Consider the following 15,783-nt stretch of genomic DNA (forward strand, 5'->3'; position numbering starts at 1 on the left):
GATGCATTTTGGTCGATCAAAACAGAGCAGGACTTACTCAGTTAATGGTAGGCCGCTGGGGAGAGTTATAGAACAAAGGGATCTAAGGGTACGTAGCTCATATTCATAGCTCATTGAAGGTGGAGTCACACGTGGACAGAGTAGTGAAGAAGGCATTCAGCATGCTTGATTTCATTGGTCAGAACATTGAATAGAGGAGTTGGGATGTCTTGTTGAAGTTGTACAAGACCTTGGTAAGGCCACACTTGGAATACTGTGCACAGTTCTGGTCACCCGAATGTAGAAAGGATTTTAATTAAACTAGAAGGAGTGCAGAAAAGATTTACTAGGGTGCTACCAGGACTTGATGGTTTGAGTTACAAGGAGAGGCTGGATAGACTGGGACTTTTTTCTCTGGAGTATAGAAGGCTTAGGGGTGATCTTATAGAGATCTATAAAATAATGAGGATCATAGATCAGCCAGATAGTCAATATCTACTCCCAAAGGTAGGGGAGTCTAAAACTAGAGGGCATAAGTTTAAGGTGAGAGGGGGGAGATACAAAAGGCACCAGAAGGACAATTTTTTCACACATAGGTTGGTGAGCGTCTGGAACAATCTGCCAGAGGTAGTAGTAGAGGCAGGTACAGTTTTGTCTTTTAAGAAGTATTTGGACAGTAACATGAGTAAGATGGATATCAAGGGATATGGGCCAAGTGCGGGCAATTGGGACTAGCTCAGTCATTAAGAAAAAAGAGCAGCATGGAAAGGTTGGGCCGAAGGGCCTGCTTCCATGCTGTAAACCTCTATGACTCTACAATGATAAGTACTTATATTTTAGAGGTCGGCTAGCCTAAATGGCTAAAGATGATGCAGAAAATGTCATCAGCATACGTTCAATCCAGGTTCCTGCTAAGGTACTTCTTGGGACCTGCCTTTTGGTCTTGCCCTGTAGATATAACATGGCATCATTAATGATCAGCCACCCTCAGACAGTGGGGACACTACAGAAAGAACAAGAGAATGAATATCATTTTAACCTTTAACATACTGTATATGTGTAAATAGATGTAATAGTTGCAATTTTTTATTCATTTAAGGGATATGGGTGACATTGGCTAAGTCTAGCCTCTATTGCCCATCCCTAGTTGCCCTTGAAAAGGTGGTGGTGAGCTTCCTTCTCAAACTGCAGCAGTCCTTGAAGTATAGGTACTCCCACAATGCTATTAAGAAGGGAGTTCCAGAATTTTGACCCAATATGTTTCCAAGTAGGATGGTGAGTGACTTAGAGGGGAACCTCCAGGTGGTGGTGTTCCCATGTGTCTACTGCCCTTGTCCTTCTAGCTGGTAGAGATAGTGATTATAATTAAAGGCATTTATGGTAATTATTTTTGCAAGCAATTTTGAACACATTATAGCATTATGTGTGACTAATATTCCCATTGAAAGAACACAATTTTCTTCATCTCTTGTATTAATAAGAAGCCTGGTATTCTGACATGTAAAAATCAAACATAAACCACAGCAAATCAAGAATAATTTCACATTATTTGAATTCTGTAGGTCAGTTTTGTTTATTAAGAAGAGGAGAGCTTTTCAGTAATATGACTCAGATTTTTAACAGCAGTAATTATGCAATTAAAATAAGGAAAAGGGGTGTCGTTTTTATAATGACTTCAATCAGGCCATTGAGGTTGGTCAACTGGAGTATGAACTCCCTGATTAGTGACCCAACTGATGGGCCAATCAGGGAGTCTTTACCTTGTACTTAACTGGGAGTGTCAGTTCCTCTGATATCCCTGGAGATAGACTGCTAACTGATTGTGCTTTGTGTATTGCTGTTAGAGCCTGTTGACAAAGGGATTTTACAGACTTGTTACAACTTTATGTTGTCGGTGAAGAGGAACATGCCTGTTCTCTGACTCTGTGGTTCTCCAGTATTGACAGCGTTCTTTGAACTTCATGAGTCAGTGAACCTTTAGACAATTTCTGTGATAGTTCAATATATTCCACAGATGGTTTTTAGAGATTTTTAAATGTTTCTCCTTACCAGGCTACACTTCTCTTAAAAGCAAGGGGCAGTAGAATAACTACAGCTAAAATCCATTTCTGTAACTTTCTCAGCACCCAGCATTTTAATTGGATCTTATTAATGTTCAGATACCCGACTAAGACCTGGCTATTTATGCACCTCATTCACCTCGAGCAAGTGAACTGGACTGAAATCAGGTTTTAATAACAGAAGATTTGACATTGAAAACCATTCAGGTTGTGCAATGGCTCTTGAGGTAGCTCGATCTTACCTAGAAATGGACAGTAAGGATTCTGCACTGTAAGGATTCTGTGTGCTTCTATGAACAGAAATACACTGAGTACAAAAGGGTTAAACAAAGTCATTTTGATAAATGGATGCCAACATTGAAAATAGTTGAAAGCTATGAAGCACTCAGATAATTCTGCAGGGTGAATTTAAAGACTCGTTACCTACCATGATTAGAATGAATATCAAGTAAGAAAAGGGTAGAACAGCCAAAGCAGCAGAGCTTACAAATGATTGCGAGTTGATTCATGGACCAAAACTTTTCTTTACAACTACTTTTAAATCAGAGAAAGTTAGAAACTGGGAAGGTGTGAGGAAGGACAGGCCAGCGATGGAGGACAGGCCAATGAGAGAGGGAGTGGTAGGAAGTTCCAAGGAGGCCTTCCCTCAAAATGAGCCCAAGTCTTTTGGAGGGTGAGAGTTATGAGAAGAGTTGAATGTTTTTGTTGCTATAAACTGGGTCATTATGATGGAGATTAAATGTGTCTCCGGTTTGGGGCTATCTACCGTACCCAGGATAAAGGGAACTTAAAAACTGGGGAACCAGAGAAGCCAGTCGGATTGGTATACCAGGAGAAAGGGCAGACAAAAGGGAGATAAATATGGGCACCACTTGCACAGGGGCAGAATGACCAACAGGTGGCAGATGTATTTTAAAGTTTTTCTTGTGCACTGGTGCAGGATGGAATGTATGAGAAAGGATATTAAAGTCTTACAAGATACCAGTGCAAGTCAATCGGGGTAGCGACAGGAAAAAGTTCAGGAAAGTCGGGGAGGTAGTCAGGTGGTGGGGGTGGGTCAAGGGGGCATTTGAGTCAATGGGGTAGTTGGGTTGGGGAATTGGGTTGGAGAGGTAATCAGGATATTTGTTGCTCAGAAGAGATATTGAAGGAAAGATTATTCATCTGCAGCATTCACCAAGAAGCCAGATAAATACCTTTAATAAATTAAGCTTAGGGAGTATCTTGAAAAAGGGGGAAGAAGTGCTAGGCATGGAAGAAATCCTACAAAGTGCAGGCATTCAATTCATTTTTGCGAATGATATGGCAGGATCACAGATGGTCGTGATCCTACAGTAGTCAGTGGCCCCTGCCCCTTCCCCTCAGTCCCCCACTACCATACTCCCAACCCCATGCCCCAATAGAAACCCGCAGACAACTCCAACAGGGTTTGCTTTGAGCTTTCTGCATGGCGAGTTTCACATCTGCTGGGTAGCAGCAGGATGAGGTGTTTAACGTGGTCATTGATTTGAGATAGGAATTGTTGGTATTGCTGCTGCCTCAGGTAGTGAGGGAGATGGGGGGGAGGTAGAAGGGGGAATGGTAGACAAGTCGGAAAGGTTGGGTAAGGAGTTTAGTCAGGTTGGAGTGGGTCTATGTTAGTCAGGGGAGTGTTGATGGTGAGAAGAAGTTGGGGTGAGTCTCGGTTGGTCGAGGGTATTGATGTTGGGAGAGAGTTGGGGTAGGTCTAGATTAGTCGGGGTTGTTGAAGGTGGGAGAGATTTGGGGCGGGTCTAGATTAGTCAGGCGGGGTGTTGAGGATGGGAGAGAGTTGGGGTGAGTCGGGGATGGGCAGATTATGGGGTAACAATGGGAAAAGGTTCAGGAAGGTCGGGAGGTAGTTAGGCCGTAGGGGTGGGTCGGGGGGACAGTTGGGTCAGTGAGGTAGTCGGGTTGGGGGATTGGGTTGGGAGGGGGGTAATCAGGTCATGGGTAGTCAGGTTTGGGAAGCAGCCAAGTCAAGGGGAGTAGCCAGGTCAAGCGGCATGGGTCAGGAGTCATGTCTGGGCAGGGGGGTCAAATGCAGTGGGGATGAGGTCAGGTCAGGCAGTAGTTCAATCGGGGGGGTTAGTTGGGTTAGGAGGACGAGTCAAGTCAGAGGTCAGGGTAGCGGTGGGGGAGAAAGTCAGGATTGGAGGTGGATGCGGTCAGAGCTAGGGGATGGTAAGAAAGAGGTAGAGTCCTGTCAAGTTGAGGCAGGGGAAAGGTGGGGTGAGATGGGACTGTTTTCTTGAACCACTGCAGTGGTTCTGTAGTTACATTTGTGCTGTTGGGAAGTGAGCTGCAGGATTTTGACCCAGTGACATATGCAGGAATTATGTTGCAACTTCCTCCCTATTAGTTTAAATTGAAGAAGTGAATGTTATTAGTGAGAGAACACCTCACTGGCAAAGTGCTGGTGTGTAGCAACTGGCTGCCTTCTGCCTGAAACTGAGATTAACTAGTCCCCTTAAAAACAATCCCAAACTACACTCCTTAAGTTTGAATCCACTAACCTCAATTTCTCAATTTTGTAGAAGGCCGTGACATTTGATGTGGTCCCATGGTGTAATGGTTAGCACTCTGGACTTTGAATCCAGCGATCCGAGTTCAAATCTCGGTGGGACCTCAACAATGTTTTAATAATATCGATAGAAAGATTTAATATTACAAACTTAAATTCTAGTGATAATGAAGATTTCAGTAGAAGAATTCTACAATGTAAATAAATCCACTGCAACCAATTCGTGTCTCACATTGTGCACACTTTAGAAGTTTATGTGTTAAAATTGGGGCGATTGCTTTTTTTCGCAAGTTTTTTTTCTAAAGTTTAATCCACCGCAGTTTTTGATGTATTGCTGGTGCTTATTTCCATCCAGTGACATTGAATGCGGCAGACTCAGTGCTGGATCACTGAGTGCAATTAAAATAGGTAGCCTTCATTGACCAGAGGGGGAAACAAGCACTTCCAGTCTAAAGGACTGACCTTCGTAATGTCTCCAACAGTCGGGATAAAAGTAGGGGGCTGTTGTATTTTAACCACATGTTCCCCAGATAATGATGCTAGGGTAATTTAACCACAAACTTCCCCTGATCATGGTGCTGGGGTAATTTAACCACAGGCTTCTCCAGGTAATGGTGCTGGGGTAGAGATCAAGCTGAAAACTCCAGACCTATTTGTGTTTCTAACCATTGCACATTTCAGCTCTCTCAATGTTGTCTCAATGTTGCAAATGGATAACTTCCTCCGGGAGGCGCGGTGGGGGGCGGGGGCTAGAATGTTTGAGTGTCCTCTCCACCTGTTAATGATTTGTGCGTGTATATATGTGTATATATATAGTGTGTCTATATGTGTGTGTGTGTGTATATATATATGTGTATATATATTTATGTATATGTATATATACATGTGTATATATGTGGAAATATGTGTATATACGTGTGTGTATATACATATGTATATTTTATATATATATATGTATAAATATCTTCATTGATAATGAAGCATTGAAATGTGGGCTGTTATTTAAGGCTGCGAGTTGCTGAACTGCAGCTGGGTGGCAGAATGCTCCTAAAGCATCCCCCGGAACAGGGTGTGAAATGTGATGGGTGGGTTTGCAGAGGTATTTGGGGGAACGGGGGAGGGGGGAATATATTAAACTCACAGCTCTGGCAAAAAGAAAAAAAATCATCTCATACATCCTGCAGATTTATTTAGCAAGAACCACCACCCCAAAGAAAGAAGGGACGCTGGTTACAATACCTGGTAACAGCAATTAAACAAGTGCGAGCAAGTCACTCACTTTCCTCTCTTTTAAAAAAATAAGTTTTATCAAAAAAAAAGTGCAGCCCAATTTTTGATGAGATCCAGAATCCTCAGATCCAGCAAAGAGTCACAGAGCAAAGGAGCTGCAAGGGAGGGAAGAGAACCAGAGTGAAACACAACTGGGACAATGACAAAATAAAATAGGCGAGGTTCAATGATGAGGTTTTACATTATTGTTAACAATTGATCACCCTTGCTATGTATATCTATATTATTATTGTGTGGCTGACCTGTGCCAGCTGCTGGGTGGGTTGATTTATAAAAACATGTTGAGGTCCCACCGAGATTTGAACTCGGATCGCTGGATTCAAAGTCCAGAGTGCTAACCATTACACCATGGGACCGTCCTGTCAGCCGCTGTGGAATACGCGCTTTAATAAGCGACTTCCTCCTCTCTCCTCGGCCTGGAGGTTTCTCTGATCTAATTCCAGCATTGTGACCAGCTACCCGGCCCGCAATGAGGGGGTCTGTCCGGGCTCACCACCCCCCACCAGCTCTACCCCCATGTCAATCTCTCCCCCCACTCCTCCCCGTCTCTCTCCGCGCCATTGCCGGCGGTGCCGGAATCAGCCGAACAACCCTCAGTGACGTCACCCCCGCTCGGCTCTTTTCGGCTGGGGAGGCGGAGCCTCAAGCCCAAAACTCGCGAGACTTGCAGAGAGGCTGCGGATCTCATTCCAGCCTTTGGGATGGGACGGGACGGGACGGGAGGGGAGGGGAGGGGAGGGGATAGGACAGGTCCTGAGGCTGTTGCTAAGGAAACTCCAGGTGCTGAGGATGCAGCTAGGAGAACTGTTGCTAGGGCTGTTGCTAGGAGAACTCTAGGTGTTCAGGCTGTTGTCAGGGCTGTTGCGAGGGAAACTCCAGGTGCTGAGGCTGTTGCCAGGGCTGTGTCTAGGGGAACTCCAGGTGCTGAGGATGTAGCTAGGGGAACTCTCAGTGTTGAAACTGTCGCTAGGGTGGTTGCTAGGGGAACTCTAGGTGCTGAGGCTTTTGCCATGGCTGTTGCCAGGGAAACTCTAGGTGTTGAGGCTGTAGCTGGGGGAATTCTCGGGTTTTGAAACTGTTGCCAGGGCTGTGTCTAGGGGAACTCCAGGTGCTGAGGATGTAGCTAGGGGAACTCTCAGTGTTGAAACTATTACTAGGGCAGTTGCTAGGGGAACTCTAGGTACTGAGGCTTTTGCCATGGCTATTGCCAGGGGAAACTCCAGGTGCTGAGGCTATTGCAAGGGTTGTTGCTAGGGGAACTCCAGGTGTTGAGGCTGTAGCTGGGGGAACTCTCGGTTTTGAAAATGTTGCCAGGGCTGTTGCTAGGGGAACACTAGGTGCTGAGCTGTTGTCAGGGTTGTTGCTAGGGAAACTCTAGGTGTTCGGGCTGTTGCTAGGGAAGCTCTTGGTGCTGAGATGTTGCCAGGGCTGTTGCTAGGGGAACTCTAGGTGCTGAGGCTGTTGCCAGGGCTGTGTCTAGGAGAACTCTAGGTGCTGAGGATGTAGCTAGGGGATCTCACGGTGCTAAGGCTGTTGCCAAGGCTGTTGCTAGGGAAACACCAGGTGCTGAGGCTGTTGCCAGGAGAACTCTAGGTGCTGAGGATGTAACTAGGGGAACTCTCAGTGTTGAAACTGTCGCTAGGGTGGTTGCTAGGGGAACTCTAGGTGTTGAGGCTTTTGCCATGGCTGTTGCCAGGGGAACTATAGGTGTTGAGGCTGTTGCTAGGGAAGCTCTTGGTGCTGAGGTGTTGCCAGGGCTGTTGCTAGGGGAACTCTAGGTGCTGAGGCTGTTGCCAGGGCTGTTGCTAGGGGAACTCTAGGTGCTGAGGCTGTTGCCAGGGCTGTTGCTAGGAGAACTCTAGGTGCTGAGGATGTAGCTAGGGGAACTCTCAGTGTTGAAACTGTCGCTAGGGTGGTTGCTAGGGGAACTCTAGGTGCTGAGGCTTTTGCCATGGCTGTTGCCAGGGAAACTCTAGGTGTTGAGGCTGTAGCTGGGGGAATTCTCGGTTTTGAAACTGTTGCCAGGGCTGTTGCTAGGGGAACTCCAGGTGCTGAGGATGTAGCTAGGGGAACTCTCAGTGTTGAAACTATTACTAGGGCAGTTGCTAGGGGAACTCTAGGTACTGAGGCTTTTGCCATGGCTATTGCCAGGGGAAACTCCAGGTGCTGAGGCTATTGCAAGGGTTGTTGCTAGGGGAACTCTAGGTGTTGAGGCTGTAGCTGGGGGAACTCTCGGTTTTGAAAATGTTGCCAGGGCTGTTGCTAGGGGAACACTAGGTGCTGAGCTGTTGTCAGGGTTGTTGCTAGGGAAACTCTAGGTGTTCGGGCTGTTGCTAGGGAAGCTCTTGGTGCTGAGGTGTTGCCAGGGCTGTTGCTAGGGGAACTCTAGGTGCTGAGGCTATTACTAGGGGAATTCTAGGTGCTGAGGCTATTGCCAGGGCTGTTGCTAGGGGAGCTCTAGGTGTTGAGGCTATTGCTAGGGGAACTCTAGTGTTGAGGCTGTTGCTTGGGCTGTTGCTAGGGAAAGTCCAAGTGCTGAGGCTGTTGCTAGGGAAACTAGATGCTGAGACTGTTGCCAGGGCTGTTGCCAGGGGACTAGGTGCTGAGGCTGTTGCCAGGGAAACTCCAGGGTTTCAGGCTCTGACTACCTCTCAGTAGAGCAGGGGTTTACAAGGTTTTCATTCTTGCCAGCTATAAGTTGCACTGTGGCCCAGCCTCTTTCCACACCTTCCCAAAACCAGTGACCCTGACCAGCTAAAATGATTAAGCATAAGGGCAGTAGACATGGCAACCTCATCACCTGGAGATTCCCCTCCAAGGCACTCACCATCCTGATATGGAAATATGTCACCGTTCTTTCACCATCGCTGGGTCAAGTGTTTCATGTTTTTGGGTGTCCAGATCACCAACAACTTGTCCTGATCTCCACAGCCCCCCACCCCCCCATGCCGACACTATAGTTAAAAAAGCACACCAATGCCTCTACTTTCTCAGAAAACTAAGGAAATTTGGCATTTCAGCAACAATACTCAGCAACTTTTACAAATGCATCATAGAAAGTATTCTTTCTGGTTGTGTCACAGCTTGGTATGGCTCCTGCTCTACCCAAGACCACAAGAGACTACAAAGGGCCATGAGCAAAGCCCAGTCCATCACATAAACCAGCCTCCTATCCACTGACTTTGTCTAGATTTCCCACTGCCTCAGAAAAGCAGCCAGCACAATCAAGGACCCCAAGCACCCCAGACATTCTCTCTTCCACCTTCTTCCTTAGATACAAACGTCTGAGATCACGTACCAACTGACTCAAAGACACCTTCTTCCCTGCTGCCATTAGACTTTTGAAAGGACCTACTTCACACTAAGTTAATCTTTCTCTGTACTCTACCTATGTCTGTAACATTACATTCTGCATTTTCTTGTTTCCTTCTGTATGAATGGTATGCTTTGTCTGTATAGCATGCAAGAAATAATACTTTTCACTGTATACTAATACATGTGACAATAATAAATCAAATAAAAATCAAAAATCCTTCCCTAATGGAATTGTGGGTATAACTTTTTTTTATTTTTTCACAGGATTTCCAAAGATGTGCCATTTAGGTGAATTAGAAGCATAGAAACATAGAAAATGGAAGCAGGAGGAGGTTATTTGGCCCTTCAAATCTGCTCCGCCATTCATTTTGATCATGGATTATCATCAAGTTCAGTGTCCTGATCCCTACTCCCCAACCACATCCCCCACCTCCCCCCCCAACCCCCCGCCACCCCCGTATTCCTTGATTCCTTTAACCCCAAGAGCTATATCTAATATAGAAACATTGGCCATCTAAATTGCCCCTTAGTGTCCCTGGTGCTAGGGGCAGTTGCTAGGGGTAAATGCATGGGATTACGGGGATAGGGTCGGGGGTGGGCCTAAGTAAGTTGCCCTGTCGGAGAGCCGCTGCAGACTCAGTAAGCCAAATGGCCTCCTTCTGCACTGTAGGGATTCTACGATTCTATGATGTGGCTTCACTAACCCAGCTCTTTTATCACTCATCCCTAATTGTCCTTGAGGAGATGGTGCTAAGCTGCATTCTTGAAATGCTGCTGTGCCTGTGGTGTAGGGGACACCCACAGTGCTGTTAGTGAGGGAGCAGCAATACATTCCAAGTCACAGTGGTGTGTGGCTTGGAGAGGCACCTGCAGCTGGTGATATTGCCATGCGTCTGCTGGCCTTGTTTTCTAGTTGGCAGAGATGGCAGGTTTGGAAAGTGCTGGCGAAGGACCCTCAGGGTGTTGTTTCAGTATATCTCGTAGATGGTACACACTGCTGTGTCTGTATATCAGTGTAGAGAGAGTGGATGTTGACAGTGGTGGATGGGATAGTAATCAAGAGGGCTACTTTGTTCAAGATTGCGTTGAACTTCTTGAGCATTATTGGAGCTTCACTCATCCAGGTAAGAGGAGAATATTCCATCAGACTCCTGACTTTTGTCTGGTAGATAGTGGACAGGCTTTGGAGAGTCAGGAGGTGAGTTACTATCCACAGAATTCCTAGCCTCTGATTTGCTCTTGTCAAGAAAGTATTATATGGCTGGTCCAGTTCAGTTTCAGGTCAATGCTAAACTCAAGGATGTTGATATTCGAGGTTTCAGTGATGGTAATGCCATTGAATGTCATTCTCTTCTCTTGCAGATGGTCATTGATTGGTACTTGTGTGCCACTTATCAGCCCAACCCTGGATATAGTACAAGTCTTGCTTATTTGGACATGGACTGCTTAAATATCTGAGGAATCATGAATGGTACTGGAGATCGTGCAATTATCAGCGAACCTCCCCACTTCTGAACTTATGATGGAAGACGGGTAATTGATGAAGCTGCTGAAGATGGTTGTGCCAAGGACAACCACAATTATCTTCCTTTGTGTCAGGTATGACTCCAGCCAGTGAAGACTCCCCCCCCCCACCAATTCCCATTGACTTCAGTTTTGCAAGGGATCCTTGGGTTCAGCTCTGTTGTCCATTTTTGGACTGTGGCTGTAGTGAGATCAAGTGTTGAGTGACCCTGGCAGAACCCATCAGTGAGCAGATTATTGCTGAATAAGTGCCACTTGATCGCACTTTTGACAACCCCTATCATCACATTGCTAATAATCGAGAGTAGATCAATGAGATGGTAGTTAGTCAGGTTAGATTTGTCATGCCTATTGTGAGTAGGACATACTTGGGTAGTTTTCCACATTGCTGGATAAATATCAGTATTGTAGTTGTATGGGAACAACTTGATACAGTTAGTTCTGGAACACCAAGTCTTCAGTACTATTGCCATTGATTCCGGTGCTACAGCGGCACAGTGGTTATCATGGTGCTTCACAGCGCCAGAGACCCAGGTTTGATTCCTGGCTTGGGTCACCGTCTGTGTGGAGTCTGCACGTTCACACCGTGTCTGCGTATATTTTCTCCGGATGCCCGGTTTCGTCCCACAGTCCGAAAGTTATGCTGGTTGAGTGCTTAGGCCCTGAATTCTCCCTCAGTGTACCCGAACATGTGCCAGTGTGAGGCGATGAGGGGATTTTCACATTAATGTTAAAACTTCATTTTAACATTAATGTAAGCCTAATTATGATGAATAAATAAACTTTAAACTTTACTTTGAATATTGTCAGGGCCTTTGCAGGTACAGTGCCTTCAGCCATTTCTTGAAATCTATGGAGTGAATCAAAGTGGCTGAAGACTGGCATCTGGATGCTGGCAACCTCAGGAGGAGGCCAAGATTGATCATCTATTTGACATCTCCGGCTGAAGATTGTTACACTGATGTGTTGGGCTGCCCCGTCATTGAGGAAGGGCTTATTTCTAGAGCTTCATCCTCCAGTTGGTTGTTTAGTTGTCCACCACCATGCACTACTGGATGTGGCAGGATTGCAGAGCTTAAATCTGATCTGTTGGTTTTGCGATCACAGAGCTCTGTTTGTCACTTGCTGCTTTTGATGTTTGGCATGCAAGTGGTCCTGTTTTGTAGCTTCATCAGAATGAAATCTATTTTTTTGGTATGCTTGGTGCTGCTCTGGCATGCACTCTTCATTGAACCAGGGCTGATCCTCTGGTTTGATGATAATGGTAGAGTAGGGGATGTGCCTCTCCATGAACTTATAGACTGTTGTCGAGTATAAATCTGCTGATGGCACAGCATCTCATAGATGTCTCGGTGTCGAGTTGCTAGATCTGTTCAAAGTTCTCCATTTTGCACAGCAGGGATGCCACACAACACAATGGAGGTATTCCCATTGTGAAGATGAGGCTTGTCTCCGCAAGCACTGGGTTGTGCTCACTCCTACAAATACTGTCAGGGAAGGATGCATCTGCGTCAGGTGGATTGAGCTGGACTGTGGCGGTACAACAAAGTAGGGTGAACAGTTTTTCCCAGTCAGTCCCAGATTTTCACTAGACACCCCCCTATCCCAACAATCATTCAAATGTCCTGCTTTTCAGTTTTTCCCTTTTAGGACAATCATTGAACGTGAACCACATATATCTATAATGATCAATCCCACCAAATGCTAAACATGTTGAATATACCAGTGAAAGGGGTAATAATCACCTAAGTTTAAAAGTCACTTAAGTTGCTCAATCACAGAGGGAAAGCTACATGAAAGCCTCAGGTATTAATTAAAGTAGACTCAGATAAGAGTCAAGGACCATTTTATTGAATGAAATGCAGCTGCAGCTGATTAGAACAAGAAATAATGGGAAGGGAGGTTGATGTACCACTGGTCAGAGATTTAGCTATCATTGCTTGTTGAATAATATGTACAAGTTATAATTGGACATTATGCCCTTATGTATGCATGATGTAACCTTAATCAATAACTGTGAGTAGATAGAGATAACTCCTAAACTTTTATTAATATATGCTAATTATTTGTAATCAAATTTGAAACTATAATTGCTTGTGCATTTCTGAATTCTCTGCCTTGTCTTAAAGATTTAGTCAGGGTCCTGTAGCTACAGTAACAAATCTTCTTAAACTACTTCACGACTTTGTCTGGCTATTTGAGGAGAACAATAGTTTTAAATACAATAAGAAAATCAGCATGACAGCCCCGTAATAACCAGTAACACAAGCATTCTGTTGAATGTGGTAATGTGTGAAGGCAGTGCGCTGGAACATGCACAGCTTCATTGAGACAAGGAAGAGAAATATAGTGAGCATCACATTTTGTTTTCTCACATGAAAATTATGATCTTCTACTTCTTAGTAATAACCCTTATCGAGCATAAAATATATTTACAAGACTTTTGATTTTATTTATTTATCAGGGTTCAATTCAAAAATAGCAAGATGATGGCCTAATGGTATTATCACTAGACTATTAATCCAGAAACTCAGCTGATATTGTGGGGATCCTTTTTCGAATCCCACCATGGCAGATGGTGGAATTTGAATTCAGTAAAAATAACTGGAATTAAGAATGTATTGATGGCCATGAAACCATTGTCAATTGTCAGGAAAAACCATCAGGTTCGCTAACGATCTTTAGGAAAGGAAATCTGCAGTCCTTACCTGGTCTGGCCTACATGTGACTCCAGAGTCACAGCATTGTGGTTGACTCTCAACTGCTCTTGGGCAACTAGGGATGGGCAATATATGCTGGCCCAGCCAGCAATCCCCATGTTCCACGGATGCATAAAAAAAACTAGCTAACTACGTTCATCAAAAAGGATGTCTAAATGAAAATATTTGTCCAGTGAGGAGTTATAGAGAACATTCCTGTTTTTGAGTACGCTAAGGAAGGGTGAAAGTGATGAGTCCTTCAATTACTGCAAATCAATGTTCATGATTAGTCATAGTGAAAAGGCAAGTGTAAGTTATTCAAACAATGAACACAAATCGTGGGTCAAACTTAGAAGATGCAGCATTGCAGATTTGGTAGGGTTGGCTAGACTGAGGATAAAGCGGAGATTTGAAAAACTTATCTTTAAACAATATCTCAATGATAAATAGAGATCTCCTGGCCAGACTTTGCAGGAGTAATATAATGGGCAATAGTGAGGCAACACTCTGTTTTGTATCCACGTTTTTGTTTCTTACATTTATTTTACAGAGACTCTCAAGCCTCATAGAATCATAGAATCCCTACAGTGCAGGAGGAGGCCTTTCCGCCCATTGTGTCTGCACCTAGTCTCCGAAAGAACACCTTACCCAGGCCCAGAATCCCCACCCCATCCACATAACACTACACATTTGCCTTGGGTAATCCACCTAACCTATGCATCTTTCAGCACTAAGGGGCAATGCAGAATGGCCAATCCGCCTAACCTGCACATTTTTGGTCTGTGGGAGGAAACGCGAGCACCCAGAGGAAACCCATGCTGACATGGGAAAAACAAGCAAACTCCATGCACACACTTGAATCGAACTCTGGCACTGTGAAGTGGGTGTGTGAAGGTAAGATGCTTTTTTGAGATTCGGTGCAGAATCGATGGGCCAAATGACCTCTTTCTGCACGGTAAGGATTCTAAGGTTCTATGGTATAAAGGGACTCTGCTAGTACTAGTGCTGTGGCAGGCCAGATGCAATACAGTTAGTGGGAATTAGGCAGAGTAGCTGCCACTCTTGCTTCAGTGCTTGCCCTGATCATCAGCAGCTGCAGATGTGCTTCCAAAGGGTAATGATCTTGCACACTGTACAGATGGTAATGATGTCAAATGGGAGATAGGTCCCAGTTGCTGCCTCAGCACCACCTCAAGAGATGTTAAGATGATAATTACAGTGTTTAATCTGACCATTCATGTCCCATGCCCTGCTCGATATCACTGGGATGACAAGCAAAGTGGTATGGGAACTGCAAATTGGATAGAGATATCAATAGAAACAAGGACCTGATGCCCATCTGGACAGCCCCGCTGGGTGAGGGTCCAATCATTGGGACAGGTGTAATCCCTCCAGGGACCAACAGGAGGGATTGGTAAGGGGAGTAAAGAGTTAATATAATTAAAATCAGTTATAAGGTGAATTATATTCATGAGACCTGCTGCTATGGCGTGTTCTTCCAACACAATCCTTGGTCTACACACCTGCCATTGTTTCCCTAATATGTTTGATATGAAGCCAATACATACAAGCCCAAGCTGCTTTTAAGTTGGATTTTATTTTCCATGCATCCTGCACTGTACTTTCCCATGGACCTGCCTAATCAGCTTTATTATATATAAGTGTATATATACTGCTGTAGCTGCTCTTTGAGAATCTTTGCTTCGCTGATGTAACTCCTGCACGCTTGCAATAATGATTCCCTAACTTTAACCAACTCCGATTTCCGAGTGGCGTTGTTGTCCTAACAATTGGCATTATTTTTAGAGAGATAATGAGGGTCAAGCAATGGTTAAGCAATAAGTTCTCAAAATCATTTAATCATTGCAAAACATGGCTCACAGGCATAAGTTGTAGTTTCAACCCACATTCCTGGCGAGCAAGTCAACACCTTCAGCAGACCCTTATGAAACTTGTTTTGTCATCATTGTTAATCTTGCATAACAGAATACCTTTTTCCATCAATGGTCATATCGTGGGAGATCATTTCCTTAATAAATGATGCAGTAGCAGACAACCCAGTATTGCCAACATAGCTGAAATCTTCCAACACTTGGTTGGGTTAGTTCTAAGCAGTCCAGGGAAATTGAGTTATATTTCAATGGCAAGAACAACATCATGTATAACCTTTAACAAGACTTAAGGGAGACAGAGCAGACACTGTACAGTCACTCAGGTATATTACAGTGGTATCGGACCGAGTCCTGGTGAGATGTAAACCATCCACCTTCTTCCCTCGAACCGGTTCCCGTGCAACAGGAATCTAAAATGCTTCCTCCAACATTATCTTTCCAACCAGGTAATCGTCTGCTCCACTGACCTGTTTCTGTATTTA

At 44.7% G+C, this 15,783-nt stretch overlaps 2 non-coding genes across 2 annotated transcripts; one reads left to right on the top strand and one right to left on the bottom strand.

Moving 5' to 3' along the window:
• Positions 1–4,614: 4,614 nt before the first annotated feature.
• trnaq-uug (transfer RNA glutamine (anticodon UUG)) lies at positions 4,615–4,686 on the top strand. Its single transcript has one exon. It is a non-coding gene; the product is annotated as a tRNA-Gln (tRNA).
• A 1,469-nt stretch (positions 4,687–6,155) lies between these two features.
• On the bottom strand, positions 6,156–6,227 carry trnaq-uug (transfer RNA glutamine (anticodon UUG)). Its single transcript has one exon. It is a non-coding gene; the product is annotated as a tRNA-Gln (tRNA).
• Between the last annotated feature and the right edge of the window lie 9,556 nt (positions 6,228–15,783).

This window comes from Carcharhinus amblyrhynchos, chromosome 27, assembly GCF_965287045.1.
Source record: "Carcharhinus amblyrhynchos chromosome 27, sCarAmb.v2.hapA, whole genome shotgun sequence".
Classification (NCBI taxonomy): domain Eukaryota; kingdom Metazoa; phylum Chordata; class Chondrichthyes; order Carcharhiniformes; family Carcharhinidae; genus Carcharhinus; species Carcharhinus amblyrhynchos.